This window comes from Stenella coeruleoalba (genome assembly GCF_951394435.1).
Source record: "Stenella coeruleoalba genome assembly, chromosome: X".
Lineage (NCBI taxonomy): Eukaryota > Metazoa > Chordata > Mammalia > Artiodactyla > Delphinidae > Stenella > Stenella coeruleoalba.
The window spans coordinates 103,655,682-103,674,647 of NC_137152.1; positions in this window are offsets into that span (position 1 = coordinate 103,655,682).

Here is an 18,966-nt window from a genome sequence, read left to right on the forward strand (position 1 = left end):
CTGGCAAAGATGCTGAAGAGAAATAGTGAGAGCAGGAAGTTTTGAGTAGGTGGGGAAATTACTGACAGCTATAAACAAAGCTCAGTAGCATAATGAAGACAATACAAACAAGATTATAAATGATAGCCCAGAAGCTCCCAGCAATAGAAGCATAAAACTGAAAGGGTAAGCCCTGGAGTGGGAGAACAGACTGATGAGTACATTTAACTGAGTCTAAAGGTATACAGGAGAGACAGGAAATAAAAGGCATTATCAAAATGCCAACCATGAATAATAAGAAAAGTGTATGAAATACTATTAGATTTTGTATCAAACAGCCATGAAGGAAACCTTACCTCAGTCAATTAAATCTACATTGAAAACTACCTCCTGCTTTTCTACAACCAAATTTGGTTAACATTAATGAACTATCCTTGCTTTGGATTGTCTGTGAAGAAGAGAATTTCTATGTGATTGGATAAATGCCTGTGGATAAAATAGAGTTATTAATAATGTATGAGTCTATTAAAAATCAAAACCAATGCATGTTGGTGATTTTTCACTAAACCCTTTTCCCTGAATCCTTTATTTCTAAAGATGACTTTTTTTCTTTCTATCCAATGTCTAGAAGCAAGGCAAAGTACAAGGTGGCATCTTAGGATTTCTTCTAATGCCATGATTCAATACCATATAAATCCAAGTGTGTTTATGCACACGTTTCATATTAGTCAACAACCGAAAAGCCAACAACTGTAAAACCAATTTTGGAATTCATCAAGTGCTGGAAAAAAGACAATAAATTGGAATGATTCCCAGAACAACTCTGACAATTTGCTGAGGTCCACTAGGAAATTTTCTGTCACAATAAACTCTAAACACATCATTTCTATCACTTATATCACCATCTAGTCTACAGTCTTGATGCAATCTTATTTCAAAACTAGTCTGTAAATACTATTTAAACATTTTCCCAGTAGATTTATTAAATAATTCAAATGGAATGCTACCAAGCAATGCTTGGTATTTAATGACTAAAAACAATTTCACAAGCCCCAATTCTTCTCTTATAATTATTTTTTTACCTCATTGCATAATATCACATATTTAATTTTTGAATAATTCAGTATTACTCCCTCCCTACTTATCTAAGTGTCCAATACATTTTGAAGACAGATTGAGAAAATTCCTCAGTCTTTTACATAGAAAAAGACTCAAAGTACACATCTCATTTTGCACAGAACAGTAGGGAGGTGGCATATGCCTTAGCAAGTATAAAAAAAATCTATAGAGGTGGTAGGCGTCTCGCTGCCAAGTGATATGGAGGAATATTTGAGGGGACAATATGGCAAATAGGGAGGCATGCTGCCTTTCTGAATGTATTTCTAGGATGTAATGGAGTACTTGAGAAGTTTGCCAAAAATTTGGACTGTTTCTAACTCTTATGAATTCAGGTGAGATAAACATCACCACTAGAAGAACCCTAGGAAGTATCTTTAAGGACAACGTGAAAAACTACAATTGAACTTTCCGCTATAAAATTCCAATCTTACTGTAGTTTAAAAAGAAGAAAATATGGTGCCACAAAGTAATTACTGCTGAAATTTCATGAGTCTAACAGAAATACTCAAATTTATAGATATGCTACAGTTCTGTATATCCAATTTCTCTCAGAAAAATTATTTACATATCAATGAAAAAATGAGTATAAGGAAAGATAAAGCAATAATATATCTTCAGTTATTGTTCAGGAGTATGTATGACCTCACCAACCAAGCACAGGGAGAGGTGTCAATATCAACTAAACAAGATTAAATACAAAACAAAAAGAAAACAATAATATGATTCTCATCTCTTTTAGTTATATGGATCATCATTGTTTATAATACCTGAGTAATGGACTCTTAGCTAAGAATCAAGTAACACCAGACATGCATATATATTGTGAGTGACTTCTTGATCTGATGAAGGGAATTTCAACTATAAAGGGAAGTAAAGGATATAGAACTTAAATTTAGCTGTGAAAGGAAACAGTTGTCCATTAAATACTAATTTGTTAGAGAAAAGTAAAGTACATTGCATATGTCTAATTGCACAGGTATTTAAAATCCTAAGAATAAAATAAGTGGCGTGGGGAAAATTGGATAGCTACATGGAAAAGAATTAGATTAGAACATTTCTTCACATCATGTACAAAAATAAACTCAAAATGGATTAAAGACTAAATGTAAAACCTGAAACCATAAAACTCCTAGATGAGAACATAGGCAGAACATTCTTTGACATAAATTGTAGCAATATGTTTTTGGATCTGTCTCTTAGGCAAAAGAAATAAAAGCAAAAATAAGCAAATGGGACCTAATTAAACTCAAAAGCTTATGCACAGCAAAGGAAACCACTGACTAAATGAAAAGACAACTTATTGAATGGGAGAAAATGTTATGACTGCTAAGCGGTTAGTGTCCAAAATATATAAACAGCTCATATAACTCAATATAAAAGGAAAAAAAACCAATTTAAAAATGGGCAGAAGAGGGCTTCCCTGGTGGTGCAGTGGTTGAGAGTCCACCTGCCGATGCAGGGGACATGGGTTCGTGCCCCGGTCCGGGAGGATCCCACATGCCGCGGAGCAGCTGGGCCTGTGAGTTATGGCTGCTGGGCCTGCGCATCCGGAGCCTGTGCTCTGCAAGGGGAGAGGCCACAACAGTGAGAGGCCCGCATACTGCAAACAACAACAACAACAAAAAAAAACAGGGCAGAAGAACTGAATAGACATTTTTCCAAAGAAGACATGCAGCTGGTTAACACGCACATGAAAAGATGCTCAATATCACTAATCATTAGAGAAATGCAAATCAAAACCACAATAGGTATCACCTAACGCCTGTCAAATGGCTACCATCAAAAAGTCTACAAATGACAAATGGTGAAGAGGTTGTGAAGAAAATGGAACACTCCTACACTGAAGTTGGGAATGTAAATCGGTGGAACTACTGTGTAAAACATTATGAAGCTTCCTCAAAAAACTAAGCATAGAAGTACCATATGACCCAGGAATTCTACTACTTTATATATCTCTGAAGAAAATGAAAACACTAATTTGAAAAGATATATGCACCCAAATGTTCATACCAACATTATTTACAGTAGCCAAGATATGGAATCGACCTAAGTGTCCATGAACAGATTGAATGGATAAAGAAGATGTTATATATATACATATGATGGAATATTACTCAACCACAAAAAAGAATAAAATTCTGCCATTTGCAACAACATGGGTGGACCTAGATAGTATTTTGTTCAGTGAAATAAATCAGTCAAAGACAAATACTCTATGTTACCACTTACATGTGAAATCTAAAAATTAAAAAAATGAATATACATAACAAAACAGAAAACGGACCCACAGATATACAAAACTAATGGGGAGAGGGAAGGGGGAGAGGCAAGATAGGGGTATGGGATGAAGAGATATAAACTACTATGTATAAAATAGATAAGCAAAAATGATATGCTGTACAGCACAGGGAACACTCACAAAAAAAAACTAAATCATCAGAGAAACATACAACCAAGATTACTCTACCCAGCAAGGATCTCATTCAAATTTGATGGAGAAATAAAAACCTTTACAGACAAGCAAAAGCTGAGAGAGTTCAGCACCACCAAACCAGCTTTACAACAAATGCTAAAGGAACTTCTCTAGGCAAGAAACACAAGAGAAGGATAAATCCTACAATAACAAACCCAACACAATTAAGAAAATGGGAATAGGAACATACATATCGATAATTACCTTAAATGTAAATGGATTAAATGCTTCCACCAAAAGACATGGACTGGCCGAATGGATACAAAAACAAGACCCATATATATGCTGTCTACGAGACCCACTTCAGACCTAGAGACACATACAGATTGAAAGTATGGGGATGGAAAAAGATTTTCCATGCAAATGGAAACTAAAAGAAAGTTGGAGTAGCAGTTCCCATATCAGACAAAATAGACTTTAAAATAAAGACTATTAGAAGAGACAAAAGAGGATACTACATAATGATCAAGGGATCAATCCAAGAAGAAGATATAACAATTGTAAATATTTATGCACCCAACATAGGAGCACCTGAATACAGAAGGCAAATACTAACAGCCATAAAAGGGGAAATCGACAGTAACACATACATAGTAGGGGACTTTAACACCCCACTTTCACCAATGGACAGATCATCCAAAATGAAAATAAATAAGGAAACACAAGCTTTAAGTGATACATTAAACAAAATGGACTTAATTGACATTTACAGGACATTCCATCCAAAAACAACAGAATACATATTTTTCTCAGGTGCTCATGGAACACTCTCCAGGATAGATCATATCTTGGGTCACAAATCAAGCCTTGGTAAATTTAAGAAAATTGAAATTGTATCAAGTATCTTTTCCGACCACAACGCTATGAGACTAGATATCAATTACAGGAAAAAATATGTAAAAAATACAAACACATGGAGGCTAAACAATACACTACTTAATAACGAAGTGATCACTGAAGAAATCAAACAGGAAATCAAAAAATACCTAGAGAAAAATGACAATGGAGACACGATGACCCAAAACCTATGGGATGCAGAAAAAGCAGTTCTAACAGGGAAGTTTATAGCAATACAATCCTACCTTAAGAAACAGGAAACATCTCGAATAAACAACCTAAGCTTGCACCTAAAGCAATTAGAGAAAGAAGAACAAAAACCCCACAAAGTTAGCAGAAGGAAAGAAATCATAAAGATCAGATCAGAAATAAATGAAAAAAAAAATGAAGGAAACGATAGAAAAGATCAATAAAACAGAAAGCTGGTTCTTTGAGACGATAAACAAAATTGATAAACCATTAGCCAGACACATCAAGAAAAAAGGGAGAAGACTGAAATCAATAGAATTAGAAATGAAAAAGGAGAAGTAACAACTGAAACTGCAGAAATACAAAAGATCATGAGAGATTACTACAAGCAACTCTAGGCCAATAAAATGGACAACCTGGAAGAAATGGACAAATTCTTAGAAATACACAACGTGCAATGACTGAATCAGGAAGAAATAGTATATATGAACACACCAATCACAAGCACTGAAATTGAAACTGTGATTAAAAATCTTCCAACAAACAAAACCCCAGGACCAGATGGCTTCACAGGTGAATTCTATCAAACATTGAGAGAAGAGCTAAAACCTATTCTTCTCAAACTCTTCCAAAATATAGCAGAGGGAGGAACACTCCCAAACTCATTATACGAGGCCACCATCACCTTGATACCAAAACCAGACAAGGATGTCACAAAGAAAGAAAACTACAGGCCAATATCACTGATGAACATAGATACAAAAACCCTCAACAAAATACTAGCAAACAGAATCCAACAACACATTAAAAGGATCATACACCTTGATCAAGTGGGGTTTATTCCAGGAATGCAAGGATTCTTCAATATATGCAAATCAATCAACGTGATACACCATATTAAGAAATTGAAGGAGAAAAACCATATCATCAGCTCAATAGATCTAGAGAAAGCTTTCGACAAAATTCAACACCCATTTATGATAAAAACCCTGCAGAAAGTAAGCATAGAGGGAACTTTTCTCAACATAATAAAGGCCCTATATGACAAGCCCACAGCCAACATCATCCTCAATGGTGAAATACTGAAACCGTTTCCACTAAGATCAGGAACAAGACAAGGTTGCCCACTCTCACCACTCTTATTCAACATAGTTTTGGAAGTTTTAGCCACAGCAATCAGAGAAGAAAAAGAAATAAAAGGAATCCAAATCGGAAAAGAAGAAGTAAATCTGTCACTGTTTGCAGATGACATGATACTATACATAGAGAATGCCAAAGATGCTACCAGAAAACTACTAGAGCTAATCAATGAATTTGGTAAAGTAGCAGGATACAAAATTAATGCACAGAAATCTCTGGCATTCCTGTACAGTAATGACGAAAAATCTGAAAGTGAAATCAAGAAAACACTCCCATTTACCATTGCAACAGAAAGAATAAAATATCTAGGAATAAACCTACCTAAGGAGACAAAAGTCCTGTATGCAGAAAATTATAAGACACTGATGAAAGAAATTAAAGATGATACAAATTGATGGAGAGATATACTATGCTCTTGGATTGGAAGAATCAACATTGTGTAAATGACTCTACTCCCCAAAGCAATCTACAGATTCAATGCAATCCCTATCAAACTACCACTGGCATTTTTCACAGAACTAGAATGAAAAAATTTCGCAATTTGTATGGAAACACAAAAGACCCCGAATAGCCAAAGCAATCTTGAGAACGAAAAACAGAGCTGGAGGAATCAGGCTCCGTGACTTCAGACTATACTACAAAGCTACAGTAATCAAGACAGTATGGTACTTGCACAAAAACAGAAATATAGATCAATGGAACAGGATAGAAAGCCCAGAGATAAACCCATGCTCATATGGTCAGCTTATCTTTGATAAAAGAGGCAGGAATGCACGGTGGAGAAAGGACAGCCTCTTCAATAAGTGGAGCTGGGAAAACTGGACAGGTACATGTAAAAGTATGAGATTAGATCACTCCCTAACACCATACACAAAAATAAGCTCAAAATGGATTAAAGACCTAAATGTAAGGCCAGAAAGTATCAAACTCTTAGAGGAAAACATAGGCAGAACACTCTATGACATAAATCACAGCAAGATCCTTTTTGACCCACCTCCTAGAGAAATGGAAATAAAAACATAAATAAACAAATGGGACCTAATGAAACTTCAAAGCACAGCAAAGGAAACCATAAACAAGACCGAAAGACAACCCTCAGAATGGGAGAAAATATTTGCAAATAAAGCAACTGACTAACGATTAATCTCCTAAATTTCCAAGCAGTTCATGCAGCTCAATAACAAAAAAACAAACAACGCAATCCAAAAATGGGCAGAAGACCTAAATAGACATTTCTCCAAAGAAGATATACAGACTGCCAACAAACACATGAAAGAATGCTCAACGTCATTAATCATTAGAGAAATGCAAATCAAAACTACAATGAGATATCATCTCACAGAGGTCAGAATGGCCATCATCAAAAAATCTAGAAACAATAAATACTGGAGATGGTGTGGAGAAAAGGGAATACTCTTGCACTGCTTGTGGGAATGTGAATTGGTTCAGCCACTATGGAGAACAGTATGGAGGTTCCTTAAAAAACTACAAATAGAACTACCATATGACCCAGCAATCCCACTACTGGGCCTATACCCTGAGAAAACCCTAATTCAAAAAGACTCATGTACCAAAATGTTCATTGCAGCTCTATTTACAATAGCCAGGAGATGGAAACAACCTAAGTGTCCATCATCAGATGAATGGATAAAGAAGATGTGGCACATATATACAATGGAATATTACTCAGCCATAAAAAGAAACGAAATTGAGTTATTTGTAGTGAGGTGGATGGACCTATAGTCTGTCATACCAAGTGAAGTAAGTCAGAAAGAGAAAGACAAATACCATATGCTAACACATATATATGGAATCTAAGAAAAAAAATGTCATGAAGAACCCAGGGGTAAGACGGGAATAAAGACAGACCTACTAGAGAATGGACTTGAGGATATGGGGAGCGGGAAGGGTAAGCTGTGACAAAGCGAGAGAGTTGCGTGGACATATATATATACTACCAAACGTAAAATAGATAGCTAGTGGGAAGCATCTGCATAGTACAGAGAGATCAGCTCAGTGCTTTGTGACCACCTGGATGGGTGGGATAGGGAGGGTGGGAGGGAGGGAGATGCAAGAGGGAGGAGATATGGGAACATATGTATATGTATGACTGATTCACTTTGTTATAAAGCAGAAACTAACACACCATTGTAAGGCAACTATACTCCAATAAAGATGTAAAAAAAAAAAACTAAATGATAAGGTATTTGGCATTGATTGTAAGAGATCACATAATTTCTTTACATAAATCAAGGGTCTCAGTTTATGAAAATAGTTCCCAGATGCTATTGACAAAGTAGTGCTTACAAAGCTTTTAGGAGTCATGGTAAATGGACGAAGTGACAACAAACTTAGGTAATGAAATGCAACAATATTTTTTCTAAAAAGATGAAAGTACATCACGCAATGGGTCAGTGAGTTTTATGGTAACTATACAAAAGATGTCAAAATATGTATATATAAATTAATGGGTTTTAATTATATAATACAAATAAGGGCTTTGTATTAGAAGTCAGTTATGTCATAAAAACAGCATCTAGACATGTCGAGATGCCAATGGCAAATCAGCAGGGAGAGGGGAAGGTGGACCGTTTCATTCTCTAGATCTGATCTACAACAGAGGTAGTGTGTATTCCAAAAGGAACCTCCAGATCTCAGTTCTAGTTTGAGCTGGCATCAATGTCCAAGAGATCTTCACAGTGAAATTACATTGAGGAGTCCAGCTCCTGGATAAAAACTTATAAGTAATTTTTCAAGTCTGATCATAGACAATTATAAAGGCTTTACCTGGCAGGCCTTATGGGGGAAAAGCTGCTCTCCCCATACCAGATTTGATGCACAGTTAATGCACTGTAGTCTCTGAAGGGAGTTGCAGTCAAGTTCTCAGGCGCCTCTGGCTGGTCTTGCTCTTCGCTTATTTGCACTTCTAGCCCAAGTGCCTTTAATCCTGTCTCTTTATCTGAGGCCATGGGCAGAGCTCTTCTTTAGGCACTTCTGCTAAGGCCTCCTTAAGTGGGGAGGAGAAGGAGGGGGAAAACTTGAAGGCACTTTTCCACACTCTGACTTAGTATTCAGTACTTTTCCACTCCTAGACTTCCCCCTTCTTGACTCTCCATGGTCCCCGGGTTGATAAAACTGCCGGAGTCTTTTGTTCTGCTCTCTGTTATTGGCTGAACTGTTTTCCCCCCAAGTTCATATGTCTAAGTTCTAACCCCCAGTACCTCAGAATGTGACTGTATTCAGAGACAAGGCTTTTAAAGAGGTAATTAAGATAAAATGAGGTCACATGTTTAGGCCATAATCCAATCTGACTGATGTCCTAAGAGGAGATTTGGATACAGAAACTCCTAGAGAGAAGACCATATGAAGATACTAGAGGAAGATGGCCATCTACATTGTAAGGAGAGAGGCCTAAGAAGAAACCACCCCTGCTGACACCTTGGTCTCAGACTGCTAGCCTCTAGAAGAGTGAGAGAATAAATTTCTGTTGTTTAAGACACTCATTCTATGGTACTTAGAATGTTATGGCTGCTATACTCATTTTCTAGGACTGCATAACAAAATGACACAGACTGGGTGTTTTAAACAACAGAAATTTATTTTATCACAATTCTGGAGGCTGGAGTTCCAAGATCAAGGTGTTGGCAGGATTGGTTCCTTCTGAGTACCTCTCTTCTTGCCTTGTAGATGGCTATCTTCTCCCTGTATCGTCCATGTTCTTCCCTTTGTGTGTATATGTGTCCTAATCTCTTCTTCTAAGGACACTAGTCCTGTTGGATTAGGATCCACCCTAGTGACCTCATTTTAACTTAATCACTTCTTTAAAAGTCCTATATCCAAATAAAGTCACATTGTGAGGTACTGAGGGTTAGCGCGTCAACATGTGAATTTGGGGGGGGGGGGCGCAATTCAGTCTATAACAGCAGCCCTATCAAAGCAACCTAATACAGGCTCCTTCAATAGTAAGATGACCCCCACATCTGCACTTGATCCACTTGACCTTCTACCAGCATGCTGTTCCTTGGAAAAAATGGAACACAAGGGATCTGCATTTTTTCCAATTTTAACCTCTTCCTTATACAATTACAGTAAATGACTAAAGTCTTGATTGTTACTTTAATTTTTGGCTTGTTGCTTTAACTGGATATTCTGACGCCTGACATCTCAGCTCACTCTCCAGCTCAGCTGAGCTCCTTACATACATATTCCGGTTGGAGAAGATGCCAGATGATAAGAGTATAAGAAAAATGCTCAAATGTTCAGCTCCACACTAAAAAGGGTCTGGCAAGGCTTAAGAAAATATTCAGAGACATAGTCAAGCAAGTGGGAACTCAATGCAGAAACAGAACCAAGCAAATGAGACTTAGTCCCAGTGATTGACAATGGCTACATTAATCAGTAACTTGGAGGGGAAGGGACCAGTGCAAATAAATCAGTGAACAAGATATGTTTCTAGAAGACACTCCAGATTTCAGACCAGGAATATTAATTCCAATATCTACCTTCTTGTGGAGACTTGTCATATATTATCACATTTTCTCAGAGGCGGGGTGAAGCAGAGCATGCCTTTGGGAAGGAAAGTTCTGAAACTGACATTTACTAAGAAAATTATCCAGCTCAAGTTAATTCAATTTGCTTTCATTAGAAAGTCATTTGTGTTTTGAACTATAGGAATTCTACAAAAATTACTGCATTTCTGTACTAAACAATAATTAGAACTAGATGTTTCATGATGACATTTTGGAAAGGATGGCAAAGTGGAAAAAAAAAGAAGTTTTGCAGAGTTACAAGTAGTTGAATGTCCATAACTATGGAAGTTGAATGTCCATAACTATGGGGATCTGATTAAGGGATCATTTTTAAGCTGCAGAAATTTTTAAGTAAGTTGTCTATCAGCCCTGTCCTATTAAATATTTTTATTAGTGACATAAACAAGGACATTAGTAACTTGCTGATCAAATTTGTGGAAAACATACACAAAAAAGGAACGAAGAGCTGACATGATAACCAGCAGGATGACAACCAATAAAGATCTAATGGGCTAAATCTAACAAGACAAAATTTAACAAAAATAAAGTATTTGAGTCTAAAACATGCTGAAATTGAAGGAGGTGTGGCCTATCTGGTATATGTGACTAAAATAAATTTCCAGATATTGCTTCAAAGAAGTGAATTTATAAGGAGATATGATTGATGTTTCCAAATAAAAATAAAAATTAAATAATTGTGTATGGAAGAAAGGTTATATTTATTCTATGTTACATTATACAAAAAAACTAGGGCAAAGGAGTAGAATTTGAAGGGGAAAAAAGTGGCTAAATAAAAAGGACAACTTTCTGATAGCCTAAACTATCAAAAATAATATGGATTTTCTTTTTTTCAAGAGCTAGTGAGTTCCCCTTCGCTGGAAGTGTTCAAACTAAAGATGAATAATAAGGTGTGGTAGTGTGTGGTAGTTTTTCTGATAAATTATATGTGTACACTTTAGCTCAGGGATGACAATTCAATCAAGAGTTAGATACACTCTAGGAGCTGACCAACTCAAGAAACTTGTTGACAATCAATAATGTTTCTATACCACTGACAAGACTTGGATTTTGAATAGAGTGATTTTTAGGCAAGGGTAGCTAAGGGCCCAGGAATTAGTTGCAATAAAACTCTGTTATGATATTTCACTTTCCTATGACTCATCTGAGCTATAAAATAAATTGTCTGGCATAAATATTACATAGAAAACAGAGGTCATCTCACAAAAAAAGTCATAAATAATACTAAGTTAACTGAAATGAGAAAGTCATAAACATAATTTTTCATACTTTTAAAATTGCTCTTAAGATGAGAAAAGTGATGGTAAAAATGACACTAGGGGAGTCAATGTTTTTCTTCAATGATTTTCATACAAAATTGTCTCAGTTTACTAGTAAAAAGATGATTTTCTCCTTAAATTGCAATGCTAAAACCTTGATTTTCAAATTGCAATATCTATGTTCTTTCTTGTCTCAGTAAAACAATGAAATTCAAATTCCCATGCCTAAAATACAGCTGTCACTATTTTTATTGAAGTAAAATTCACTTAATATAAGATTCACCATTTAAAAGTATACAATGCTTTTAGTGCCTTCATAATGTTGTGCAACTATCACTACATTCCAGAATATTTTTATCATCCCTCCCTCAAAAAAAACGCACATACCCTTTAAACAGTTATTTTCCATTCATCCCTCCCTCCAACCTTGGTGGAAGCTAAGCTGCTTTCTGTTGCCTATTCTGGATATTTCACACAAATGGAATCATACATACGGCCTTTTGAGTCTGGCTTCCTTCACTTAACATAATAATGCTTTGAAGGTTCATCCACGTTGTGGCATGTATCAGTATTTCATTCATTTCTGTGACAATAATATTCCGTCATATAGATATACCACATCTTTTTTTTTTTTTTTTTTTTTTTTTTTCGGTACATGGGCCTCTCATTGCTGTGGCCTCTCCCGTCGCGGAGCACAGGCTCCGGACGCGCAGGCTCAGCGGCCATGGCTCATGGGCCCAGCCGCTCCGCGGCATGTGGGATCTTCCTGGACCGGGGCGCGAACCCGTGTCCCCTGTATCAGCAGGCGGACTCTCAACCACTGCGCCACCAGGGAAGCCCAATATACCACATCTTTTTAATGCATTCATCAGTTTATTGACATTTTGGATTGTTTCTAACCTTTTGGTTATGGTAAACAGTGCTGCTCTGAACATTCCTCTGCAAGTCTTTGTTTGAACATATGTTTTTAATTCTTGGGTACTGTATGAGTTTTCTAGGGCTGCTATACTGTAAAAAAGTATTACACACTGGGTGGCTTAAGCAACAAAAAAATTTTGTAAGTTTTGGAGGCTAGAAGTCAGAGATCAAGATGTCACCACTGTTGTTTCCTTTTGAAAATAGAAACATTTATTCTGTGACTCTACCCTAGTTTCCGGTGGTTTTCTGGTAATCTTTGGCAGTCCTTAGCTTTTATTTATTTATTTAACATCTTTATTGGGGTATAATTGCTTTACAATGGTGTGTTAGTTTCTGCTTTATAACAAAGTGTATCAGCTATACATATACATATATCCCCATATCCCCTCCCTCTTACGTCTCCCTCCCACCCTCTCTATCCCACCCCTCTAGGTGGTCACAAAGCACAGAGCTGACCTCCCTGTGCTATGTGGCTGCTTCCCACCAGCTAGCTATTTTACATTTGGTATTGTGTATGTGTCCATGCTACTCTCTCATTTCGTCCCAGCTTACCCTTCGCCCTCCCCATGTCCTCAAGTCCATTCTCTACATCTGCGTCTTTATTCCTGTCCTGCCCCTAGGTTCTTCAGAACTTTTTTTTTTTTTAGTTTCCATATATATGTGTTAGCATACAGTATTTGTTTTTCTCTTTCTGACTTACTTCACTCTGTATGAGACTCTAGTTCCATCCACCTCACTACAAATAACTCAATTTTGTTTCTTTTTATGGCCAAGTAATATTCCATTGTATATATGTGCCACATCTTCTTTATCCATTCATCTGTCGATGGACACTTAGGTTGCTTCCATGTCCTGGCTATTGTAAACAGAGCTGCAATGAACATTGTGGTACATGACTCTTTTTGAATTATGGTTTTCTCAGAGTAATATCCACTACAGAAATGAGCAAACCCTCTACTGTAGGGTTTGTAGGATCTTAGTTCCCCAACCAGGGATTGAACCTGGGACCATGGCCGTGAAGGCCAGAGTCCTAACCACTGCACTGCTAGGGAATTCCACATACATAATATTTTATTCTTAATTTTATTCACACATTAAATGGATTACCCTTCTCTATATTTGGTATAAATCTCTCTCTACAGACATATGAATCAAAACAGTTGGTCCCATCTGCAAACACAATGTTAGACTCTTTAAGATGGATCATTCATAATAATGCATTAATTTACTATTATGTGTTTTGTATTAGGACTTAGGTAAGCTATTATGATTGTGTTTGAAATCCCACTTTTCAAAACAGGGATTTTATTAAGCTCAATTCAAAGACATTTTAACATAAAATAGCCACTCATTGTGAGAGGAAGCATAAATTCCTAGTTAGAACATTGATCCTCACTTAGACCTGGTAATGGTATTTTGGGCTCTATAGAGTAGTCAGAGCTCATTGACTCTCACCCCAAGTTACAACTTGGTGAAAAATACATCATTTTATATAATGATATAGATAGAAAAAAATCTGACTTGGATAAAGATAGAAAAAAATCTGACTTGCCTGTATAGATGTTATGAAAAATTAGGAAATATAAATTTTAGCAAAAAATGGAATGCAAGTTCCACTCATGAACAGCAGAAATGGTAACATGCTTCACTTTTCTTTGGCATAGATGATAGTGTTACTGTCATTTAAAATTAAGAATTTACGAAACGATATCTTAAAAGTATTGGGTTAACTGGGTACTTTTTTCACTAACAGATTGCTTCAGTGGTGTAGACTTAGTTAATTAATTAATTAATTAATTAATAAGACAAATACATATAGGTGTTGAAATTAATGTTCAGGTCCAGACAGATATGTAAACAAACAAACAAAAAAACGATTAGGTAACTGATTAGATCATTAAATTGAACAACTCTCTGTCTTACTTAGAAAAATAAATGGCAGATCATAATGTATGTTCTTGAATTTTACACTCATGTATTTCTCAAAAGGTTCTCAGGATCAGTCAATATTCCCATGTACCTATGCCTGTAACTAAAGCATAGAATTTTACCTATGCAAAACTAATTATTTCACTAGACCAGGATTCATAAATTTCCTAATTGTCCTTCTTTGGTATGGGTACTTATTAGTCATTAAATGTTTGGCCATAATGTTTATAATAGATTGGCCATTAAACTCTATAAGTGGAAAGCATTTATAAGATACATAATTTTCACCAATCATAGGTGCCTAGTAATTATTAATTCCTGGAATTCATTACTACTGTTTACTAACTTAACAGAATTTTGACCAAAGTACCAAAATATCAGTATTAATATGTATTAGAAAATTGAAAATTATTAGACTTATAAACGATTTTAAAGTATTATTTAGGTGTAATCATTTTAAATATGTTTAAACTTCTGCAGACTACGTTTACTAATCACAAATTGAGAACACAGAAATATTACACTTTTTGAGTTCTATGAGCCATTCAAATATTTACCTGAAATAGAAAACATGACTATGGAAGTGACTTGAAACACAATCTCAAAAAAAAAAAAAGTTTTAAGAAGAATGCCAGAAGCTGGTATTTTGCATGTATACATTTTAAGGCACCAAAATATAAAATAGAGATTAAATAACTTCCATTTAATTTTTTTTCGCTTTCTTTTTTATTGATATATAGTTGATGTACAATATCATACATCATACAGGTGTATGATATAGTGATTTACAATTTCTTTTTTGTCCATCCCAAACTCCCTAATTATCCCTCCCCCCAACCCTTCCCCCGGTAACCATAAGTTCTTTCTGTAAGTTTGTGAGTCTGTTTCTGTTTTGTAAATAAGTTCATCTGATCATCATTTTTTAGATTCCATTTTAATAAATGTAGATTGAAAACTCACTTTTCTAACCTAAACCTAAAACATAAAGTGAAGGCTTGAGTGAAATTAAGTATACACATCAAGTTAAATAAAAGAAATGAGAAGGAGAGCTAAGAAAAAAATTAATATTAAATTAAGAATTTTGTAATAAATTGTTCACAATCTAAGAATTTTATAAATGAGGCACGGGAAAGTGAATAAATTCAAGAAGGCCTTTCAAATTCAAATCCCAATAGGTATAGGGAATGGAAAAGCATATATTGTTAAATGTATACAGTAGAAAATGGGAAAGACATCGATCTTTTGTAAGAGAAACAACTGCCACTAAAGAAATTCAGAGCTGAAAAACTATGAATGAAATATGCAAGGTGTTCAGAAAACTAAAACAATATGTTAAGTTGTAGCATATCTTTGAGTACCCTAAGCCACTTTCACCTATTGTACAGAACAAAACATATGGTGATATATTTTATAAAAGCTATTGCAACAGTGTTCCTAAATAAGCAGAGCAGCTGTTTCTATAATTGCAAAACAGCTCATTTTTACTAATTTGGGACACGAGTTCATAGATAGGCAACAGCTGCAGTTTTGTCAGCTGCATCCTAATGTTCCCCACACCTCTGCTCAAGAAAATAGTAGAGACTGCCTCCTTTTATTGCACTGTCTCCTCTCCTTTCCAATAAATATCCTGAAGGTCATTAGTAATGAAGTTTCACCAAGGGCTTTTTCATTCAAGAAAAAGTAGATGACAGACACCAGATCTCTAGAAGTCAGTACTAGGATTTTAACAGAGAAATCATGGTTTAGAAAACTTAAAGAGGAGACAGAAAGGACTTCCTACCTGGCACAAGTTGCTACTTCCTTTCACAGCTTGGAAACTTAAGTTGTTGCTCTTTGGCTTAATGGCTGAGATAGAGCTTTTTTTTTTTTTTTTTCCCAGTAGAAAATGGTAAGAAAAAAAAAAGTTCTATTGGTTGTTGCCTTCTTAGAAAAGGGAAAAGGGTTATTCATTCCCCCCCTTTCTTCATTCTCTTTTTTTGTTCCTATATATTTTCTCTTCCTTCTAGAAAATGAGTTTAGATGGAGAGTAACCGGGTGTTTATTCTGGCTCAGAGGATGCACATTTGTGTGATAACCACTTGCTCCCTGCAGTATAGCTGGCAGGATGTGATGTGCATACTAAGGAAGGTTGCATTAGACAAGTCTTAGCCAATCCAGATTTCCATTCCCAACCTTTTCTATCACTGAGTGAGTGGGCTTGCTTTGTAAAAAAAAAAAAAAAAACTGGAGTATTGTACTGATACAAAAATGGCTCAGCGTTTTAATAACTGCATTTGTGGGTAAAGGGTGGTATTGAGAATGTATTTGCATCCAGTGAAAGCAGATCTGTCCTTTCCCTTTCAACCCAGATATGTGTCACAGTAAGGCAGGTACTCTCTATAGCTCAAATGTGGCAATAGTTTTTTGCATGTAAAAGATCACTGACTTTTGCTTGCTGTTTCTATCTGCTGAATTTTTTTAAAAATCAGTCTTTCAGATTTTCAGTAATCATCTCTCATACAAAGTCTAACCCAGGAAACATCAATATTCCTTCAAGCCTCATGCATAGACAATACTTAAGAAGGTAGGGGAAAAAAATCCTCTGTTGCCCAAATCTTGGTGAAAACTTAATATGGATAAAACCTCCAATACTGGCATGTAAGTAGAAAAAGCCTCTACATTTGTCCCAACATTTATGTATAAAGTTTTAAAAATAAGTTTATTTATTTATTTTTGGCTGTGTTAAGCCTTCATTGCTGTGCGTGTTCTTCCTCTAGTTGTGGAGAGCAGGGGCTACTTTTTTTTTTTTTTTTAAATGTTGAGCCTTCTTTTTTAATTTATTTATTTTTATTTATGGCTGCGTTGGGTCTTCGTTTCTATGCGAGGGCTTTCTCTAGGTGTGGCAAGTGGGAGCCACTCTTCATCGTGGTGCACGGGCCTCTCACTGTCGTGGCCTCTCTTGTTGTGGAGCACAGGCTCCAGACGCGCAGGCTCAGTAGTTGTGGCTCACGGGCCTAGTTGCTCCGTGGCATGTGGGATCTTCCCAGACCAGGGCTCAAACCTGTGTCCCCTGCATTAGCAGGCAGATTCTCTACCACTGCGCCACCAGGGAAGCCCAGGGGCTACTCTTCATTGTGGTGAGCGGGCTTCTCATTGTGTTGGTTTCTCTTTGTTGCGGAACATGGATTCTAGGCGTGGGCTTCAGTAGTTGTGGCACGTGGGCTCAGTAGTTGTGGCTCATGGGCTCTACAGTGCAGGCTCAGTAGTTGTGGCACAGGGGCTTAGTTGCTCTGCGGCACGTGGGATCTTCCCAGACCAGGGCTTGAACCCACGTCCCCTTCATTGGCAGGTGGATTCTTAAACACTGCGCCATCAGGGGAGGCCCTTATGTATAGATTCTAGAAAATAATAACTATAACAATCTTAATTTATGAAAAAGCTTAGTTTGTTGGTGCTATGCTCTGAATGATCATGTTCCCCCAAAATTCATATGTTGAAGCCTAAGTCCCTAATATGCTTGTATTTGAAAGCAGGACATTTGGGAGGTAATTAAGTCATGAGGGTGGAGCCCTTGAGAATGGGATTAGTGCCCCCTTATGAAACTGAAAAGACCAGAGTTCTCCCCCTTCACCATGTAAGGATACAACAAGAAGATGGCCATATATGAACTAGGAAGCTGACTCTCAACAGACACTGAATCTGTGGGTGGCCTGAGGGTAGACTTCCCAGCCCCCAGAACTGTGAGAAATAAATGGTATTTTTGTTAAAGCAACCCAAATGGATTAAGACAGCTGGCATATATCAAACTTATAAAAGTAAAATTAATTAATAGCATATGGCTTAGAGGACAGCAAACAGCATAACCCTGATATATTCTAGAAGGAATTTAAATGTTGTTAATATATCAAAACAGTGAATTATCAAGAAAAGTAAGTACAAAGAATTAATTCCCATAGGTTATACACACAGATGATGCATAGAATTATTTGATATATGCTTCAGTTACAATTGCATTTATTTATCTCAGTAGATCTTTCTAATATTATTTCTCTATTATTCAAGGATTGTTATTTAAATTACCATTCTACTCTGGACTGGGAGGCTAAACCTGCTTTTTGACATCTCAGTTGTGCTATCTCCCAGAGACCAATTAAATTCATTAGTGAAGCTACACAGAAAATACATAATTAAACCAGAATCCCTTTTCAGTTTTTGCATTATCTCTACTATTATTAAACACCTGGTAACTGAGACTTCATCCATCACCAACAATACAGTTTAATTTCATTAACTTATATATTTTTGCAGCCAGTTCCCATCATCCATCTTCATCAGACTCATATGAATCAGGGTGTATAGAATACACATAACATGACATATGTTCAGTTTCTGGACTTTAATAATATTGACATATTTTTAATGTTTTCAGTCTTTTATAATGGGCCCATTTATCAACTCTGACACATCATTAGACAGACAGACACTTACTGGGCATCAGACAGATTTACACCAGCAACATCAAATCAGAGAATTAGTCTCAACCTAACAACAGTAAACTCTAAATATTTACAGAGCCTCAGTACAGTACCTTCTCTCC